Source organism: Sparus aurata, chromosome 14 (assembly GCF_900880675.1).
Source record: "Sparus aurata chromosome 14, fSpaAur1.1, whole genome shotgun sequence".
NCBI lineage: Eukaryota > Metazoa > Chordata > Actinopteri > Spariformes > Sparidae > Sparus > Sparus aurata.
This window is the reverse complement of record NC_044200.1, coordinates 785,051-804,302: the sequence shown is the minus strand read 5'-3', so window position 1 is coordinate 804,302 and position 19,252 is coordinate 785,051. Positions and strand designations below refer to the sequence as shown.

General features: G+C 48.0%; 1 long non-coding RNA gene across 2 annotated transcripts in view; it reads right to left on the bottom strand.

The window, feature by feature from the left end:
- Nucleotides 1–10,352: 10,352 nt before the first annotated feature.
- The window catches only part of LOC115595466 (uncharacterized), a 13,336-nt gene continuing 4,436 nt past the window's right edge, over nucleotides 10,353–19,252 (bottom strand). The window contains exons 2-3 of one of the 2 annotated variants that reach the window (XR_003986703.1): nucleotides 15,425–15,507; nucleotides 10,353–11,142 (exon numbers count right to left, since the gene is read on the bottom strand). This is a non-coding gene — a long non-coding RNA (uncharacterized LOC115595466). Of the gene's footprint in view, nucleotides 11,143–13,182; nucleotides 14,096–15,424; nucleotides 15,508–19,252 lie in introns of those variants that run through there. The other variant, XR_003986704.1, reaches the window with a different exon arrangement.

Genomic DNA, 19,252 nt, shown 5'->3' with positions numbered 1-19,252 from the left:
CTTTACGGTCTCCAAGCACTTTCTTGGTTATCGAAACACACGTCATATACTTCAGCGTAGATGAGAGCCAAGTCAGAGACGAGAGAGACAATGAATGAAATCCCGCCAAATGATGTGCGGTCAATATGACCGCTTATGGCCGAAATAGGTAAAACAAATCATATTTTCTTTTCCTTTTCTGTAATTTATATAAAAAATATTCTCAATTAAAATACAGACACTTTTAGCAAAATGGTTAGTCTGTAATGTTTGCATTTTGTTATTAACATCACAGATTGATAACTGATAATGTTCAAAGTTATTATTTCACATAAACACACAGTAAGTATAACGGTACTGTGCTAGGTATTCTTTTCGTTAGTTCTTTATTGCTTTAGCAATATTGTTGTGGCATTCATGGCAATAAAGCGAATTTGAAATTTATTGAATTAATAAACCTTAGGATTCTTGATTCTTGCCTGTAGACTGATAAGTGTTGTGTGTACAAATGAGCAATACATCCAGATTTACTGAGATTTGTATTGTCAATGGGAATTTAAATTTAAATATCAGGCGATGTTTTCTTCATGGAAATTATTTTTCGGGCAAACAATTACAATAGAGAGGGATCCGTTGTGTGACAGTGGAGCGGAGGGTCAGCAGCTGGATTTTGCTCGCACGGTCAGTATTAGTAGGTGTTTGAGGTTTATTACGTTTGCAGACATTATTATATTCAATGTAATCATGTAACAGCCTTTGCGTGCGCACAGTTTGCGTGTGTAAGCAGGGGCCCGTGGTCATGATAATCCCCTCTATGGCTATAAGAGATGGATCAATTTCATAAAGGCCCAGTTTCAATGTTTTATAAAATAGTCCCACTGTTAAAAAAAAATAACCAAAAAGGCTGCAGGGCGACTGGGTTGTGGGTCAGCATGTCGTCTTCTCCTCTGCTTTAAAAAACAAACAAACAAAAACAAAACTGAGCAGCAGTGCTCAATCCACTCATACATTGTTAAGCTTTTTATCCCTTTTTCCTTTGTGGGTTAAAACGGATCATGTGGCGGATTACCCGCAAAACAAGCCTACTTAATATTAATAATGACATAACGCTCATTATGCTTCAGCTGGACAAATGGCTATGTTGAATTGAAATTACTTTATCATGCTACATATCCGAAATTGTATGACAATTGCTCCAATGCGTTACACCGATCTTCGTGTATATTCAGACACAGCCTGATATGTGTTCTGAGCAAAGGAATGTCTGTTTTCTGTTGTCAGCAGGAGCGGGGGCTGCAGGCTCGCGCCTGGGTGAAGTGGGCTCAAGCCAGAGTTCAGCCGGGCTCGAGTCGAGCGGGGAGTGAAAAAATGTGTATTACTTTTGCTCTGTGGGAGATCTCCCACAACAGAGTGGATGAGAAACCAAGGGGGACAGATCTGCCCAGCAAACATCAGAACGCAGAGTGCAGCCTTTGTCTGTCACCTGGTTCAGCACCCTGGACAGCTGCCTGCGTAACTGGATGTGGGAATTTGATGCATTTGAAGCCGCGACATTTGGTCAGAAACGTCATATAAAATAACATTGTTTCGAGTCGTAAACAGTTCTGTAAGTGGAAGAAATAACAATCAATTAGGCTAGTAGTGTTAGTCCTTCTTCATATAATGTTGTGTTACAGTCGCACAGCTGGAGACCGCTAACAAAGTTAGACACAAGAGAGACAATGTATGAAATCCCGCGAAATGATGTGCGGTCAATATGACTGCTTATGGCTGAAATAGGTAAAACAAATCACATTTTCTTTTCTTTTTGTGTAATTTATATAAAAACTATTCTCAATTAAAATACACTTTTGTTTTGTTTTTACACAAAGACACTTTTAGAAAAATGGTTATAAGTCTGTAATGTTTGCATTTTGTTTACATCGCAGATTGAGAACTTAATTGTGATAATGTTCAAAGTTATTATCATCATTATTATTATTATTATTATTTACTGTGCTAGATATTCTTTTCGTGGTTCTTGGTGCTTGGAGCAATATTGTTGTTGTGGCATTCATGCCAATAAAGCGAATTTGAAATAATTTGAATTAATAACCCTTTAGATTCTTGCCTATAGACTGTGTGCTAATAGTGTTGTGTTTACAAATGAGCATACATCCAGATTTCTTGAGATTTGTACTGTCAATGGGAACTTAAATTTAAATATCAGGCGATGTTTTCTTCATGGAAATTATTTTTCGGTCAAGAGAGAGGGAGTGTGGACGGGGGATCCGTTGTGTGACAGTGGAGCGGAGGGTCAGCAGTTGGATTTTGCACGCACGGTCAGTATTATTAGTAGGTGTTTGAGGTTTATTACGTTTGCGGACATTATTACATTCAATGTAATTATGTATCAGGCTTTGCGCCCTCGCTTACAGCACCTTTGCGTGTGCACAGTTTGCGTGTGTAGGCCTGTGGTCATGATAATCCGTCTATGGCTATAAGAGATGGATACACAATCAATTTCATGTTTATTGAATCAAAAATACATAGGTAGCCTATTGTCTTCTCCTCTGCTTTTTTTTTCAAAGACAAACTGAGCAGCAGTGCTCAATCCACTCATACCTTGTTAACCTTCCACAAACACAAGTTATGTTAAAACGAACGAGAAGAGGGGTCATTCCCCGGCAGATCACACCCATGGGCCACAGTTTATTTCAGAGTTGTGAGAGTGCGGCTGGAAGTGGGGATTCCAGCACCTCGGATAGTGCGTGTAAAAAGATTAGACAAACGTTTAAATGTGTTTGCTGCAAGCGAAAAAATATACTACATAATAAATGAAGAAAGTGACATAGGCCTATTAGCAATAAAAAAAAAAAAAAGTTGTGTGGGTGCAGATGGTGAGCGGAAGGCAGTGTTTGATGTAGGAAGTAATGCAAACTTGAAAATCAATTTAGGAACAGCAGTGTTTCGGAGTGGGGCTGTTTAGCAATAGAAGGCTGTGTCGGAATGGAAGGCTGTCCCCTCACTCTGGAGTTAAAATGAATCATGTCATGAAAAAGCCTATATGTCTGTATCTCGCATTGGATCGATTGCACCATCTACTGGATGAAAATAGAACACAGAACAACTACGCAAGGCGTTCATGTACGCAGACTGGTGCGCACGGTGCAGATCAACTTCCGGCTGCGAAGCATCACAGTCTGCGACATAACAACATTTGTCAAACAGTGACAGACAGACGTGCACACGCTGCTTCATACGTACACAGCTTCTTGTTAGGTGTGACAGAGTTTGCGCACGTCATTTCCGCGTAAGCGTGTGAAAAAAATGTTCAATCATCTTCATGCGAGCGTTAACACGTGCGTTTGCATAAAGACCCGTAGTCACTACGCGTCGTGTGATTACCGGCGCAGTCATCATGCGTGAACGTGCGCGTGAACGGGGGCCCATTATAAGTCAATGAGGAAACTACATTACATGTCAGGCGCGGCTTGCTGCACAGGCGTCAAAGCAGGCGCGAGTGACACGATCAGTTGATAAGTGCGCACGCTTTTTGAAACGATTCTAGCGCCATACGCTCCAGCACGTCACGCCCCCACACTCCGGCATGTCACGTCACGCTGCATTGCTACGTCATGCCGCCACACTCCGGCATGTCACGTCACGCTGCATTGCTACGTCACGCTGCATTGCTACGTCATGCCGCCACACTCCGGCATGTCACGCCCCCACACTCTGGCATGTCACGTCACGCAGCAACGCTACGTCGCCACGCTACGTCACGCCGCCACGCTACGTCGCGCCGCAACGCTACGTCGCCACGCTACGTCACGCCGCAACGCTACGTCGCCACGCTACGTCACGCCGCAACGCTCGCATGTCACACCGCGTCACACTGCCACGCTCCAGCACGTCGCGTCACGCCACCACGCAACGTCACACCGCCACGTCACGCTGCCACGCAACATCACACCGCCACGCTCCAGCACATCACATCACGCTATGTCACACCCCCACACTCCGGCATGTCACGTCACGTTGCCACGCTACTTCACGCCTCCACGCTCCGGCATGTGCGTCACGCTCATCACACATCACATCACACTGTGTCACGCCACCACACTCTGGCACGTCACGTCACGCCGCCACACTCTGGCACGTCACGTCACGCCGCCACACTCTGGCACGTCACGTCACGCCGCCACACTCTGGCACGTCACGTCACGCCGCCACACTCTGGCACGTCACGTCACGCCCCCACACTCTGGCACGTCACGTCACGCCCCCACACTCTGGCACGTCACGTCACGCCCCCACACTCTGGCACGTCACGTCACGCCCCCACACTCTGGCACGTCACGTCACGCCCCCACACTCCGGCACGTCACGTCACGCCCCCACACTCCGGCACGTCACGTCACGCCCCCACACTCCGGCACGTCACGTCACGTCACGCCCCCACACTCTGGCACGTCACGTCACGCCCCCACACTCCGACACGTCACGTCACGCCCCCACACTCCGGCACGTCACGTCACGCCCCCACACTCCGGCACGTCACGTCACGTCGCGCCCCCACACTCCGGCACGTCACGTCACGCCCCCACACTCCGGCACGTCACGTCACGCCCCCACACTCCGGCACGTCACGTCACGTCACGCCCCCATACTCTGGCACGTCACGTCACGCCCCCACACTCCGGCACGTCACGTCACGCCCCCACACTCCGGCACGTCACGTCACGCCCCCACACTCCTGCACGTCACGTCACGCCCCCACACTCCGGCACGTCACGTCACGTCACGCCCCCATACTCTGGCACGTCACGTCACGCCCCCACACTCCGGCACGTCACGTCACGCCCCCACACTCCGGCACGTCACGTCACGCCCCCACACTCCGGCACGTCACGTCACGTCGCGCCCCCACACTCCGACACGTCACGTCACGTCACGTCACGCCCCCACACTCCGACACGTCACGTCACGCCCCCACACTCCGACACGTCACGTCACGCCCCAACACTCCGACACGTCACGTCACGCCCCCACACTCCGACACGTCACGTCACGTCACGCCCCCACACTCCGACACGTCACGCCCCCACACTCCGACACGTCACGTCACGCCCCCACACTCTGACGTGTCGGAGTGTGGGGGCGTGACGTGACGTGTTGGAGTGTGGGGGCGTGACGTGACGTGTCGGAGTGTGGGGGCGTGACGTGACGTGACGTGACGTGTCGGAGTGTGGGGGCGTGACGTGACGTGACGTGTCGGAGTGTGGGGGCGTGACGTGACGTGACGCCCCCACACTCTGGCACGTCACGTCACGCCCCCACACTCTGGCCCGTCACGTCACGCCCCCCACACTCTGGCACGTCACGTCACGCCCCCACACTCTGGCACGTCACGTCACGCCCCCACACTCTGGCACGTCACGTCACGCCCCCACACTCCGACACGTCACGTCACGTCACGCCCCCACACTCCGACACGTCACGTCACGCGTCATGTCACGTGACGTCACGCCCCCACACTCCGACACGTCACGTCACTTCACGCCCCCACACTCCGACACGTCACGTCACGTCACGCCCCCCACACTCCGACACGTCACGTCACGCCCCCCACACTCCGACACGTCACGTCACGCCCCCACACTCCGACACGTCACGTCACGCCCCCACACTCCGACACGTCACGTCACGTCACGCCCCCACACTCCGACACGTCACGTCACGCCCCCACACTCCGACACGTCACGTCACGCCCCAACACTCCGACACGTCACGTCACGCCCCCACACTCCGACACGTCACGTCACGTCACGCCCCCACACTCCGACACGTCACGCCCCCACACTCCGACACGTCACGTCACGCCCCCACACTCCGACACGTCACGTCACGCCCCCACACTCTGACGTGTCGGAGTGTGGGGGCGTGACGTGACGTGTTGGAGTGTGGGGGCGTGACGTGACGTGTCGGAGTGTGGGGGCGTGACGTGACGTGACGTGTCGGAGTGTGGGGGCGTGACGTGACGTGACGTGTCGGAGTGTGGGGGCGTGACGTGACGTGACGCCCCCACACTCTGGCACGTCACGTCACGCCCCCACACTCTGGCCCGTCACGTCACGCCCCCACACTCTGGCACGTCACGTCACGCCCCCACACTCTGGCACATCACGTCACGCCCCCACACTCTGGCACGTCACGTCACGCCCCCACACTCTGGCACGTCACGTCACGCCCCCACACTCTGGCACGTCACGTCACGCCCCCACACTCCGACATGTCACTTCACGCTACTTCACTCCCCCAGGCTCCAGCAAGTCACACCGCCACGCTCCAGCACGTCACGTCACGTCACGCTACTTCACTCCCCCACGCTCCAGGACGTCACGCCCCCACACTCCGGCATGTCATGTCACGCTGCATTGCTAAGTCACGCTGCATCGCTACGTCACGCCGCCACACTCTGGCATGTCACGTCACGCTACGTTGCCACGCTACGTCACGCCGCAACGCTCGCATGTCACACAGCGTCACACTGCCATGCTCCAGCACGTCGCGTCACGCCACCACGCAACGTCACAACGCCACGTCACGCCGCCACGCAACGTCACACCGCCACGCTCCAGCACGTCACATCACGCTATGTCACGCCCCCACGCTCCGGCACGTCACGTCACGTTGCCACGCTACTTCACGCCCCCACGCTCCGGCACGTCGCGTCACGTCACGCCCCCACACTCCGACACGTCACGTCACGTCACGCCCCCACACTCCGACACGTCACGTCACGCCCCCACACTCCGACACGTCACGTCACGTCGCGCCCCCACACTCCGGCACGTCACGTCACGCCCCCACACTCCGGCACGTCACGTCACGTCACGCCCCCATACTCTGGCACGTCACGTCACGCCCCCCCCACTCCGGCACGTCACGTCACGCCCCCACACTCCGGCACGTCACGTCACGCCCCCACACTCCTGCACGTCACGTCACGCCCCCACACTCCGGCACGTCACGTCACGTCACGCCCCCATACTCTGGCACGTCACGTCACGCCCCCACACTCCGGCACGTCACGTCACGCCCCCACACTCCGGCACGTCACGTCACGCCCCCACACTCCGGCACGTCACGTCACGCCCCCACACTCCGGCACGTCACGTCACGTCACGCCCCCACACTCCGACACGTCACGTCACGTCACGTCACGCCCCCACACTCCGGCACGTCACGTCACGCCACGCCCCCACACTCCGGCACGTCACCTCACGTCACGCCGCCACACTCCGACACGTCACGTCACGTCACGCCCCCACACTCCGACACGTCACGTCACGTCACGCCCCCACACTCCGACACGTCACGTCACGTCACGCGTCACGTCACGTGACGTCACGCCCCCACACTCCGACACGTCACGTCACTTCACGCCCCCACACTCCGACACGTCACGTCACGTCACGCCCCCACACTCCGACACGTCACGTCACGCCCCCACACTCCGACACGTCACGTCACGTCACGCCCCCCACACTCCGACACGTCACGTCACGCCCCCACACTCCGACACGTCACGTCACGTCACGCCCCCACACTCCGACACGTCACGTCACGCCCCCACACTCCGACACGTCACGTCACGCCCCAACACTCCGACACGTCACGTCACGCCCCCACACTCCGACACGTCACGTCACGTCACGCCCCCACACTCCGACACGTCACGCCCCCACACTCCGACACGTCACGTCACGCCCCCACACTCCGACACGTCACGTCACGTCACGCCCCACACTCCGACACGTCACGTCACGCCCCCACACTCCGACACGTCACGTCACGCCCCAACACTCCGACACGTCACGTCACGCCCCCACACTCCGACACGTCACGTCACGTCACGCCCCCACACTCCGACAAGTCACGCCCCCCACACTCCGACACGTCACGTCACGCCCCCACACTCCGACACGTCACGTCACGCCCCCACACTCTGACGTGTCGGAGTGTGGGGGCGTGACGTGACGTGGGGGAGTGAAGTAGCGTGACGTGACGTGACGTGCTGGAGCGTGGCGGTGTGACTTGCTGGAGCCTGGGGGAGTGAAGTAGCGTGAAGTGACATGTCGGAGTGTGGGGGCGTGACGTGACGTGACGCCCCCACACTCTGGCACGTCACGTCACGCCCCCACACTCTGGCCCGTCACGTCACGCCCCCACACTCTGGCACGTCACGTCACGCCCCCACACTCTGGCACGTCACGTCACGCCCCCACACTCTGGCACGTCACGTCACGCCCCCACACTCTGGCACGTCACGTCACGCCCCCACACTCTGGCACGTCACGTCACGCCCCCACACTCTGGCACGTCACGTCACGCCCCCACACTCTGGCACGTCACGTCACGCCCCCACACTCCGACATGTCACTTCACGCTACTTCACTCCCCCAGGCTCCAGCAAGTCACACCGCCACGCTCCAGCACGTCACGTCACGTCACGCTACTTCACTCCCCCACGCTCCAGGACGTCACGCCCCCACACTCCGGCATGTCATGTCACGCTGCATTGCTAAGTCACGCTGCATCGCTACGTCACGCCGCCACACTCTGGCATGTCACGTCACGCTACGTTGCCACGCTACGTCACGCCGCAACGCTCGCATGTCACACAGCGTCACACTGCCATGCTCCAGCACGTCGCGTCACGCCACCACGCAACGTCACACCGCCACGTCACGCCGCCACGCAACGTCACACCGCCACGCTCCAGCACGTCACATCACGCTATGTCACGCCCCCACGCTCCGGCACGTCACGTCACGTTGCCACGCTACTTCACGCCCCCACGCTCCGGCACGTCACGTCACGCCCCCACACTCCGACACGTCACGTCACGTCACGCCCCCACACTCCGACACGTCACGTCACGTCACGCCCCCACACTCCGACACGTCACGTCACGCCCCCACACTCCGACACGTCACGTCACGTCACGCCCCCACACTCCGACACGTCACGTCACGTCACGCCCCCACACTCCGACACGTCACGTCACGCCCCCACACTCCGACACGTCACGCCCCCACACTCCGACACGTCACGTCACGCCCCCACACTCCGACACGTCACGCCCCCACACTCCGACACGTCACGTCACGCCCCCACACTCCGACACGTCACGTCACGCCCCCACACTCCGACACGTCACGTCACGCCCCCACACTCCGACACGTCACGTCACGCCCCCACACTCCGACACGTCACGTCACGCCCCCACACTCCGACACGTCACGTCACGCCCCCCACACTCCGACACGTCACGTCACGTCACGCCCCCACACTCCGACACGTCACGTCACGTCACGCCCCCACACTCCGACACGTCACGTCACGCTACTTCACGCCCCCACACTCCGACACGTCACGTCACGTCACGCTACTTCACTCCCCCACGCTCCAGGACGTCACGCCCCCACACTCCGGCATGTCATGTCACGCTGCATTGCTACGTCACGCCGCCACACTCTGGCACGTCACGTCACGCTACTTCACTCCCCCACGCTCCAGCACGTCACGCCCCCACACTCTGGCATGTACGTCACGCTACGTTGCCACGCTACGTCACGCCGCAACGCTCGCATGTCACACCGCGTCACGTCACGCCACCACGCTCCAGCACGTCACGTCACGCTGCACCGCAACGTCGCGTCACCATGCTACGTCACACCGCCATGCTCCGGCATGTACGTCATGCTCATCACACTGCCACGCTCCAGCACATCACGTCCCCACACTCTGGCACGTCACGCTACTTCACTCCCCCGCACTCCAGCACGTCGCGTTACGCCGCACCGCTACGCCACATCGCGTTACGCCGCACCGCTACGGCGCACCACTACGTCGCAACTCTATGTCACACAGCGTCACACAACCACGCTCCAGCACGTCTCGTCACACCGCCACACTCCAGCATGTCACGTCACGTCACGGCCCCACGCTCCAGCGTGTCACGCCGCCACGCTCTGGCATGTCATGACGCGTCACACCGCCATGCTCAAGCACGTCACGCCGCGTCACAACGCCACACTACCTCACGCCACCACGCTCCGGCATGTCACGTCACGCACATCACGCTCCAGCACATCACGTCACGCTATGTCACGCCCCCACACTACAGCACGTCGCGTCATGCTGCCACACTCCGGCATGTCACGTCACGCTACTTCACGCCACCACACTCTGGCATGTCATGACGCGTCACACCGCCACGCTCCAGCACGTCACGCTGCGTCACAACGCCACGCTATGTCACGCCACCATGCTTCGGCAAGTCACGTCACACTGCACCGCTACATCAAGTCGCAAGTCACAAGTCCATCTTTTTCACAATATATTTTGACATTTCACAAAACACAATAACTTTTCACAGAAGAAAACAAGGTATTATAAAACACAACATTTCATACAACACAATAACATTTCACAAAACAATAACATTTCTCAGAACGTAGTAACAAATACAACTTTTCACAGAAGACAAGTTATCACTCACGACAATGACACTTCACAGAAGACAAGATCACAAAAAACAATACAATTTCCGAAACAATAACATTTTACAGAACACAGTAACCAAAAACATCATTTCACAAAGCACAACAACATTTTACAAAAAACAATAAGAGTTTTAAAATGACTTTAACATGATAACATTTTACAAATAATCAAAACATTTCCCAGAACAAAATAGTGACGTTTTTCTAAAGTTTTGCCTAGCTGGAACCAGGGTTGGAAGGCCTGAAAAAGGGAATGAGATAGGGTTAGAATTAAGATATTCATGAATAATAGAAACCCAACCAAAATCCAATAAAAACTGTTGTGTCTCATCCAACTAGTATCAGAAAACATTGTGGCATTGATTTTGAATTACTGGGTCAAATGACCTGGATGCTATTGAAAGGACATTTCCCTACACAAAGTGAATGGGATGGATCACAGGTGAAATTTGACTGTCAAATTTTCAAATGCCAAAAATGTTCCTCCAGGAGGTGTTTAGGAGCATGTTTCGGGTCATTTGGAGTCCACTGGTATCCATTTCTAGTGACACTTTTCAAAACGTTTCACATAGCTGGACCCAGGGTTAGGGTTGGGTCAGAGGCAGGCCTGAAAAGTAAATGACTGGGGGTTAGACTGAAGATATTCTTGAAAAATAAATATTCCACCAAAATCCCATAAAATGTTGTAAGATGTTGGTCCTTAGACTAGTATCAGAAGACATGGTGGCATTGATTTTGAGACAATGGGTCAAATGACCCAGGTGCTATTGAAATGACATATCCCTATGCAAAGTGAATGGGATGGATTACAGGTGAAATGTGAAAAAAAAAAAACTGGCACCTCAGGGGCACAAAGCCTAATCAATTTCCAGGGGCCTTAAATCCACACACACACACACACACACACACACTAACATTTCACAAAACACAACATTTAAGAAACACAATGACAGAACGCAACATTACACAAAGCACAAAACCTTTTCACAAGTACAGTAACATTTTAAAGGACAACATTTCACAAAACAGTAATATTTTACAACACACAATAACTTTTCACATCAAAATAACTTCTCACATCATAACATTTCCCAAAACACAGTAACAGTTCATCAGGGTTCATACACATTTTTCAAGGTCAAATTCAAGCACTTTTCAAGCACTTTTAAGGGTCATTTTCAAATTTTTCCAGCACCATATCGCTGGGGTAAAATACATGATCTACAGGAATATATACACTCATTTTTATTTTTTTTCACTTTTTATCACAATTATGTACACTGTGTTATGCTGTAAACTTCTAAAATTATTTTTCATAATAGCAAAAAGTTTAGAAATTAAAGGAGAACACAAAGTTTTATCCAAAAAAATGGAAGCCACTTGGCGTTCTTCAGACACACTCGCACCGAGACAGAGAGACCTGAGAGCACCCTGTAATTTTCTTTTTTGACATAAATTTGTATGTTTCAAAATGCAGTGTTGGGAGAACCGCATTACAAAAGTAATGCAATTACTGTAATGCATTACTTTTTGCTGTAACGCAGTAATGTAAGGCATTACAAAAAAAAATATTTTACTTGGTACAAATCCCAGTAACGCTTGTTACAATGCATTTTAAACCCGAAATTAAGTGGTGTGTTGTTTTTATACAAATTCGCCAACAGCTTCCTGTAAGTGCTGGAGAACTATTGATTGAGGAGAAGACGACTGCAGCAGCAGACAAGTTGGACTCTACACTCGCAAGATGGACATACGCTCATTATTTTCAGTTCCTCAGAGACAAGGATGTGAAGAACATTATAGCTACGTGCACTTTGTGTGCAAAACCAAAAGACCTCGCGAAACAACACAAGTAATTTAACGAAACATCTAGAGCAGTGCCACACTAACATTAAGCTAGTAACCAAAAGAAAGCAAACTGAGGATGAGAGCGGAGACAAAACCAAGCAGCAAAAACATTCTCCCGTTCTGCGATGCTTGAACCTCAAGAAGTGAGGAGACTGTGGCAGAGTACGTTGTCGAAGATATGCTGCCACTTTCAACAGTGGATTCTCCGTCTTTTGAAAAATTGTGAGCAAGATCCCCGTCCAGGCTAGCAATAACAAGGTAAGCTATCATTGCCTCAACAGGTTAGTGCTGCTGGGCTACTGACTATAATATATCAGCCAATAGAACAGCGACATAACGTCAATCTGTTTCACACCAGTCTGTATCCAGATAAAACATACAAAAACTTCATAAATATTAGCTAAAGGGCCTTACAATGTAGGCTAATCTTACTTTATTAGAAGTAAGTCATGAAAATGGGAGAAAAGTGAACATTTCCTTTTCACACTTAAAGCTCTTACGTATGTTAGTGCCTGGTGTGACGTTACAGAGACAAACTGAACAGTCAGTTTCTGACTCTGGCACTTTCAGCTCTGGTGCATCAAATTCGACCTTCTCTTCAGCCATCTTTCTCTATAGCTACCAGTCTGCATGTGTAACGACCCACGGACAATCAGGCGCTAACTTAACGAGGTCACTTAACGTTATTAATGGTGTGTTAATTATTATTTAGCGTGTTATGGTTTAGCTAACGTTAGCGGTTAACATAAAGTGTTAACGTGCAGTGTTGGCCTAAGTTACTCAAAAAGTCTTAACTTACATTTCTTGTGACTGGAGAGCGCAGGCCCTCCCATTGCACACATCTGCAAATCTTTTTTGCAGACCTTGCATGACGCCACTCTTTGATTCGGTCCTTAACTTAACCATAGTTTGTAATTATCGTTTTCAAGCCAACGCTTTGTTAAAACAACAGCCTCCCGGCATTTTGTCATCTCCTGCTGTCTCTCTTCGAAAGGGGCGTGGTCACACACAGCCCGGCAGGTCGCGGAGAGGAGCAGAGAGGCTCAGCGGAGCCCAGGAGGAAACATCTCCACATACGGTTCTCTTACTGATTTTATTTCTCCTTGTTATAAGCAAACTATCCAGTCTGATCCCAATTTTGTGAAAGACATAGAGTATATGACAGTAGCATAGACATAATGTCAAGCCCTTTCAAGCACTTAAACTAAAATCTAAGCACTTTTCAGACCTTGAAAACACAACATTGAAATTCAAGCACTTTCACGGATTTCAAGCACCCGTATGAACCCTGTTTCATAGAAAACAACAAGATATCACAAAACACAACATTTTAGAAACACAATGACTTATCTCAGAACAATACACAACAAGATTTTACAAAAGACAACAAGTTATTACAAAATAGGGCTGGGCGATTAATGAATTTAAATTTTGGATTCCCTCGATCATGAAAACAAGATAATCGTAATAAAACGATCATTCTGCCGCACGCCGTGTCTAGTGTTGTAAATGCAGAGAACTCTTCCATCTCCACCTGTGCACTCCACTCCGCCCCTGCCTGAAAATGTTCAGCCACGCCGGTGCGTATTGCCAGTGCGAGTTTTGAAAAAATGTGTAGAAGACGACGGTAGAAGATGGCAGAAATGCAGCCTTTGGTCGGGAAGAAAGGTAAAGCGAATTCTGTGGTGTTGAAACACTTTGGTTTCAAGGAGTCTGACTCGGAACAAACGAAGATATTGTGCAAGATATGTCACGTGACCGTGTCTGCACCTCAAGGGAACACAATCAATTTATTTAATCATTTAAAGTCCACACACAGAGTAATACATGACCAAGTAGTGAAGAACAAAAACAACTCAAAAATGAAAAGCTCCTCGACTCCTGCCACCGCCACACAGTCCTCAATTAAGGACACACGTTACAATCCCACCGCATATCCACCCAGCTCCCACAGGCATAAAGACATAATGGATGCAATCACATACATGATTGCCAAAGACATTTGCTTTGTCAACACCGTTAGCGACCCGGGGTTCAATAAACTGATTAACATATTGGACAAGCGGTATGTGTTACCATCATGTCACCATATCAGCAGAATTGCGCTGCCTGCCCTTTATGACGAATGTCACGAAAAAGTGGCAAGAGAAGTGTCAACAGCATTATATTTTGCCACCACAACAAACCTATGGTCGAGCCTCACCGGGTTAGTGTTTATTTTTTATTTTACATATCATTTCATTCATTTTATTGATGTATTTTTCTCTTATTTATTTGCATTTTTCTTGTTTTTCAAGTCAAACTTATCATGTTAAAAGAAATACCAGAGTTCAAAGTTCAATAAGTGCTTGTTCTCAAATCAATAAATAATCGTCTTTAATAATTGTGATTACAATATCAATCAACATAATTGTGATTATGATTTTTGCCATAATTGAGCAGCCCTATCACAAAACACAGTAACATTTCACAAAACGTTTTACAGAAGAACTTAATCTCTCACAAAACAATAACATTTCACGGAAGACAACAAGATATCAAAAAACAAAGTAACATTTCACAAAACAAAAACATTTTACAGAACACAGTAAGAAAACAAAATAACATTTCACGAAAATAATAACAAAACACAATATAATCTTACAGAAAACAGTAATAACACAATAATACTTCACAAAACAGTAACTTTTCAGAAAACACAATAACAAAAACACAATATCATTTCAGGGGGGCTTAAAATCCACAGTTTCACAGCCACGGACAGGGGACCAGCATGGATGACAGGAGAGGTTATGAAACAAAATATTGAGGACCAAGGTGCCTTTAGGCCTCAGCAGAGCCTGACTTAAGAGAGATTGTTTTGTTTGATCACGCTGCCTAAACAGAGCTGCAATAAAGTCTTCATTTGACATATGCGTATGCTTGTGTGATTGCCTATGACTTTGTGCATTGTTTCACCACACAAAAAAACAAAACAAAAAACAAACTGGTTAAATACTCACCTGTCCTGAAAACCAGGGCTGGAGTCTGGAGGTACTTACCAGCTTCATCCAGCAGGGGTCCTCCTTTTACCATGATTGGGTTCTTTCACCTCCCATCCTGCTCTCCATCTGTTTGATTTACCCTGATGGTTCGAAAATGTAATCAAATCAATCATATGTTTTTAGGCCTGCAGACCGGCCTGTGAGGCCTAAAAACATATGATTGATTTGATTACATTTTCGAACCATCAGGGTAAATCAAACAGATTAGGAAATAACTTTTTTTTATAGCTCATCATCAACTCTGTCTATGTTCTCCTCCCAGTTGTCATTCTAGACACATTTTACTAGGGGGTAGGGGCCAAGGTGGGGCCAGTGTTTAATAAGTGGGGAACATTAACAACTGGAAACAAATTATATTTAAACATTAAATACTTTAATTTTGCTGTACATTAAAATCGTACAAAAGTTTATTTTGTACTTAAAGAGTGCATCGATTGAAACAATGAGGTAGGGCCATCAAAAACTAGAAATTAAATACAGTAGGACAATGCTGCAAAAGATGGGCATAGACGCCTGAAAAAATGTCACCACAGATAATATTTAATTGATGATGAGCCACTGAAATCTCATCAAAAACAATGCAATTTCCCCACACCATATAACCTTCTGACATGGAACTATGGAGGCCTTAAGCATGAAATGTGAGCATTTAACATAAGTGCCAAAAATAACATTAATTTATTTTGACGAACAAAACTCCACATCAGCCATTGGTCCTATCAGAGCCAATGCTGAAATGTGTAACATAACATTTAAATGTAACCAATCACATACAGTACATTTACATGCACAGCTTAGTCAGATTACAGCCATAGTTCAACTATGCAACTCAATCAGACAACAGCAATTGTCCGAGTATACATGCTGTATAGTATCCACCCATTTCCTCGGGAGCCTATAGGGGCTGCCATGACAGATAACTACTTCCGCCGACGGTTGTCTGTTTCCGGTTGCCTGTTTCCGGTTGCCTTGCAACTGCATGACTGACCGCTGCCGCTAAGCTAGCCCTAAACAACTAGCGTTAGGTCATAAGTGCTAAATTGTTTTTAAAATGAGCTCAGGTACAACATGTGCCGTTGTTGGTTGCCACAACAATTCATGAAAATTGAAGTTTTTTCAGAAATGTCTCCTGTAGTACATCAACAACTTAGACAAACTTGTCCGAGCCCTGCGCCCTACACGCCTACATGCTGAGGAAGGAGAAACTGAGACTAGCGCGGCTTGCGGCTTTGACACTAGAATAAATATATGGGTTTATGAATATCTTCCGCTGCTGCATGACTGCATGTCTTCCCTAACCCGGCAATGTCCGAGCAGCCGCCTGTCTCCACGACTTCACTTTCCTTCAGCATTATCCAGCTGTATGTTTAGCTTGATTTACACTCTGGCTGGGCGCTACTGCTGCCTTCAGATATATAAACTCGCTGTGTTTCTTCAACAGTACTTTCCCTATTTTGTTACTGTGCAGGTAGTTGTATGCTTCTGTGTTTTTGTAACTGCGTAATTCTCCGCCGTCAACACCTTCAGAAAATATAAGATATAATATACAAGATAAGTTAAGTTATAAGACGTTAGCTACATGTCGATGTAGCTAACGTCGGGCTAATGCTTCACGTCATCTGCCCACTCCGTGAGAACTGATGGGTGAGGCACTGTGAGAACTGTCCTCACGACTTATCAAAACATCTGTACTGTGTATCCACCTCCGATTTTTATCCATTCTGTCGCCTTCTTTGTGTTAAAAGCAGGTTTTTAGAGCGAGCATGACGGCTTCATTAGCGTAAACACCGAGGTCAGGCAGTTCAACCGGAAGAGCATAGCCGAATACCGCTATGAACCATGGGTAAACTCACGAAGTCAGGAATAAGGTGGATACTGTGAGAAAATCAAATTATTGTGTCTTTGGCACCAATATTGTCATCAGCCAACTTGCGGATGACACAACACTATTTGTACAAGACAGACACCAAATCCCAATAACAATCGAAAAAATCGAAAAATTCTCCAAAGCTTCAGGGTTAACTTTGAGCTTAAACAAATGTGAATTATTTGCAATTCATGATACAACTCTAAAAGACATCTGTAACATCCCTATCAAGTCAGAAATTAAATACCTCGGAATACTCCTTACAAAAGACCAAAAACAAAGTCAATACTTGAATGTAGAAAAAAAAAATAAAAGAGTAAAGCCAAATTAAACTGGTGGCTCCTAAGAGACCTCTCAATACTCGGCCGAATTTACCTAACCAAGATGGAATGTTTATCAAGGTGCATTTACCCAGCCTACTCTAATGCCATTTCAAATAAACTAATCAAATCTATTAACCAAATTAATCTGAATTTTATTTGGAGAAACAAGCCACACTATATAAAAAAAAGCAATATGGTTAAAGAAATTAAAGATGGTGGTTTTAAGGTTATTGATTTTGATTGCCTCAATGGAACTTTAAAAATTAATTGGCTGAAAGCTTGGATCAAACATAGCAACTCATTTTGGTACTCTGTTCCAAATTCCCTATTCAATAAGATTGGATGTTTAAAATGTCTTCTTATGGCAGACTTCAACATCGATAAATTACCTATATCACTGTCAGAGTTTCATAAACAAATTCTATTATATTGGAAAATGCTATATGTGCATAACTTCTCTCCCCACACTACTATGCTTTGGAATAATAGATACGTATTATAGCGAAATAAATCATTATATTATCGGGATTGGTATGAGAGGAATATATGGTCTGTGATTGACTTAATGGATGCCAATGGTAATCTCTTAGATTATCAACAGTTTTGCACTAAACATAAATTCAACCCTCCCAAATCAGACTTTTTTAAATTACAAAAAGCACTTCCTCATGGATTTATTTTTCTCACCAAAAATATATTGGCCCACCAACCTATAATACCACAACTGGGCCCATTATCAATACAGGGGATTTTAATCCTGGACAAAAAATGTAACAATCATTTTATAAGAAACTGCCTCACTGAAACATTGTTTCCCGGCAGACAAAATAAAAATAATATCCTACATAAATTTGACAATAAATCAATTGATAAACTAAGAACAATGTACCTAACATTTCCCATACCCCCCAAAGTGAAAGAAACACACTTATGAACAACATTTATCTTTCTAAAGAATTACTTAGACTACGCTTTAATATCGATGACAATTTATGCACATCCTGTGAAAATGACACTGAAACCACGGACCACATCTTCTTCTCATGTGATATAATACAAACATTCTGGTTTAACATTCACAATTGGATCAAACTAAAAATTGTATTGTTTCCAGCTATCTCTAGAGATGATGTTACTTTTGGGTTGATCTTACAAAACAAAAATGATGAACTCTGTTGCATTGTAATACTTTGTCTAGCCAAATTTTTCATCCACAAGAATAGAGTTATGAAGTCATCGCCCGAATTTATTGTCTTCATGAATGAATTGTACATGAAATCTCTAAAACTTCTAACAGAAATTAAGGCACAAAAATTATATGATAACTTAAAGAATTTTCCCACTGAAATAGATAGTTAAAACTCATTTGAATCCCCCTTGAAAAAAAAGAAATTTAACAAAATAAATGTTTATTCTATTTTATATATTTATTTTTCATTAATTATTTGAGATGTTTGTTTTAATTTTATTTCAATTGCTCTGAATGTATTATATTGAAACACTAATGTGTATGTTCTTATTGTGAGTTGACTTGCACTAATGTTGGATGATGTTCACCTGGCATTTTCTATATACTTGCGCAATGTATGTACTATGAAAAACGCGCCAGATTTGTTTATTTTGTACGGTTTCAAT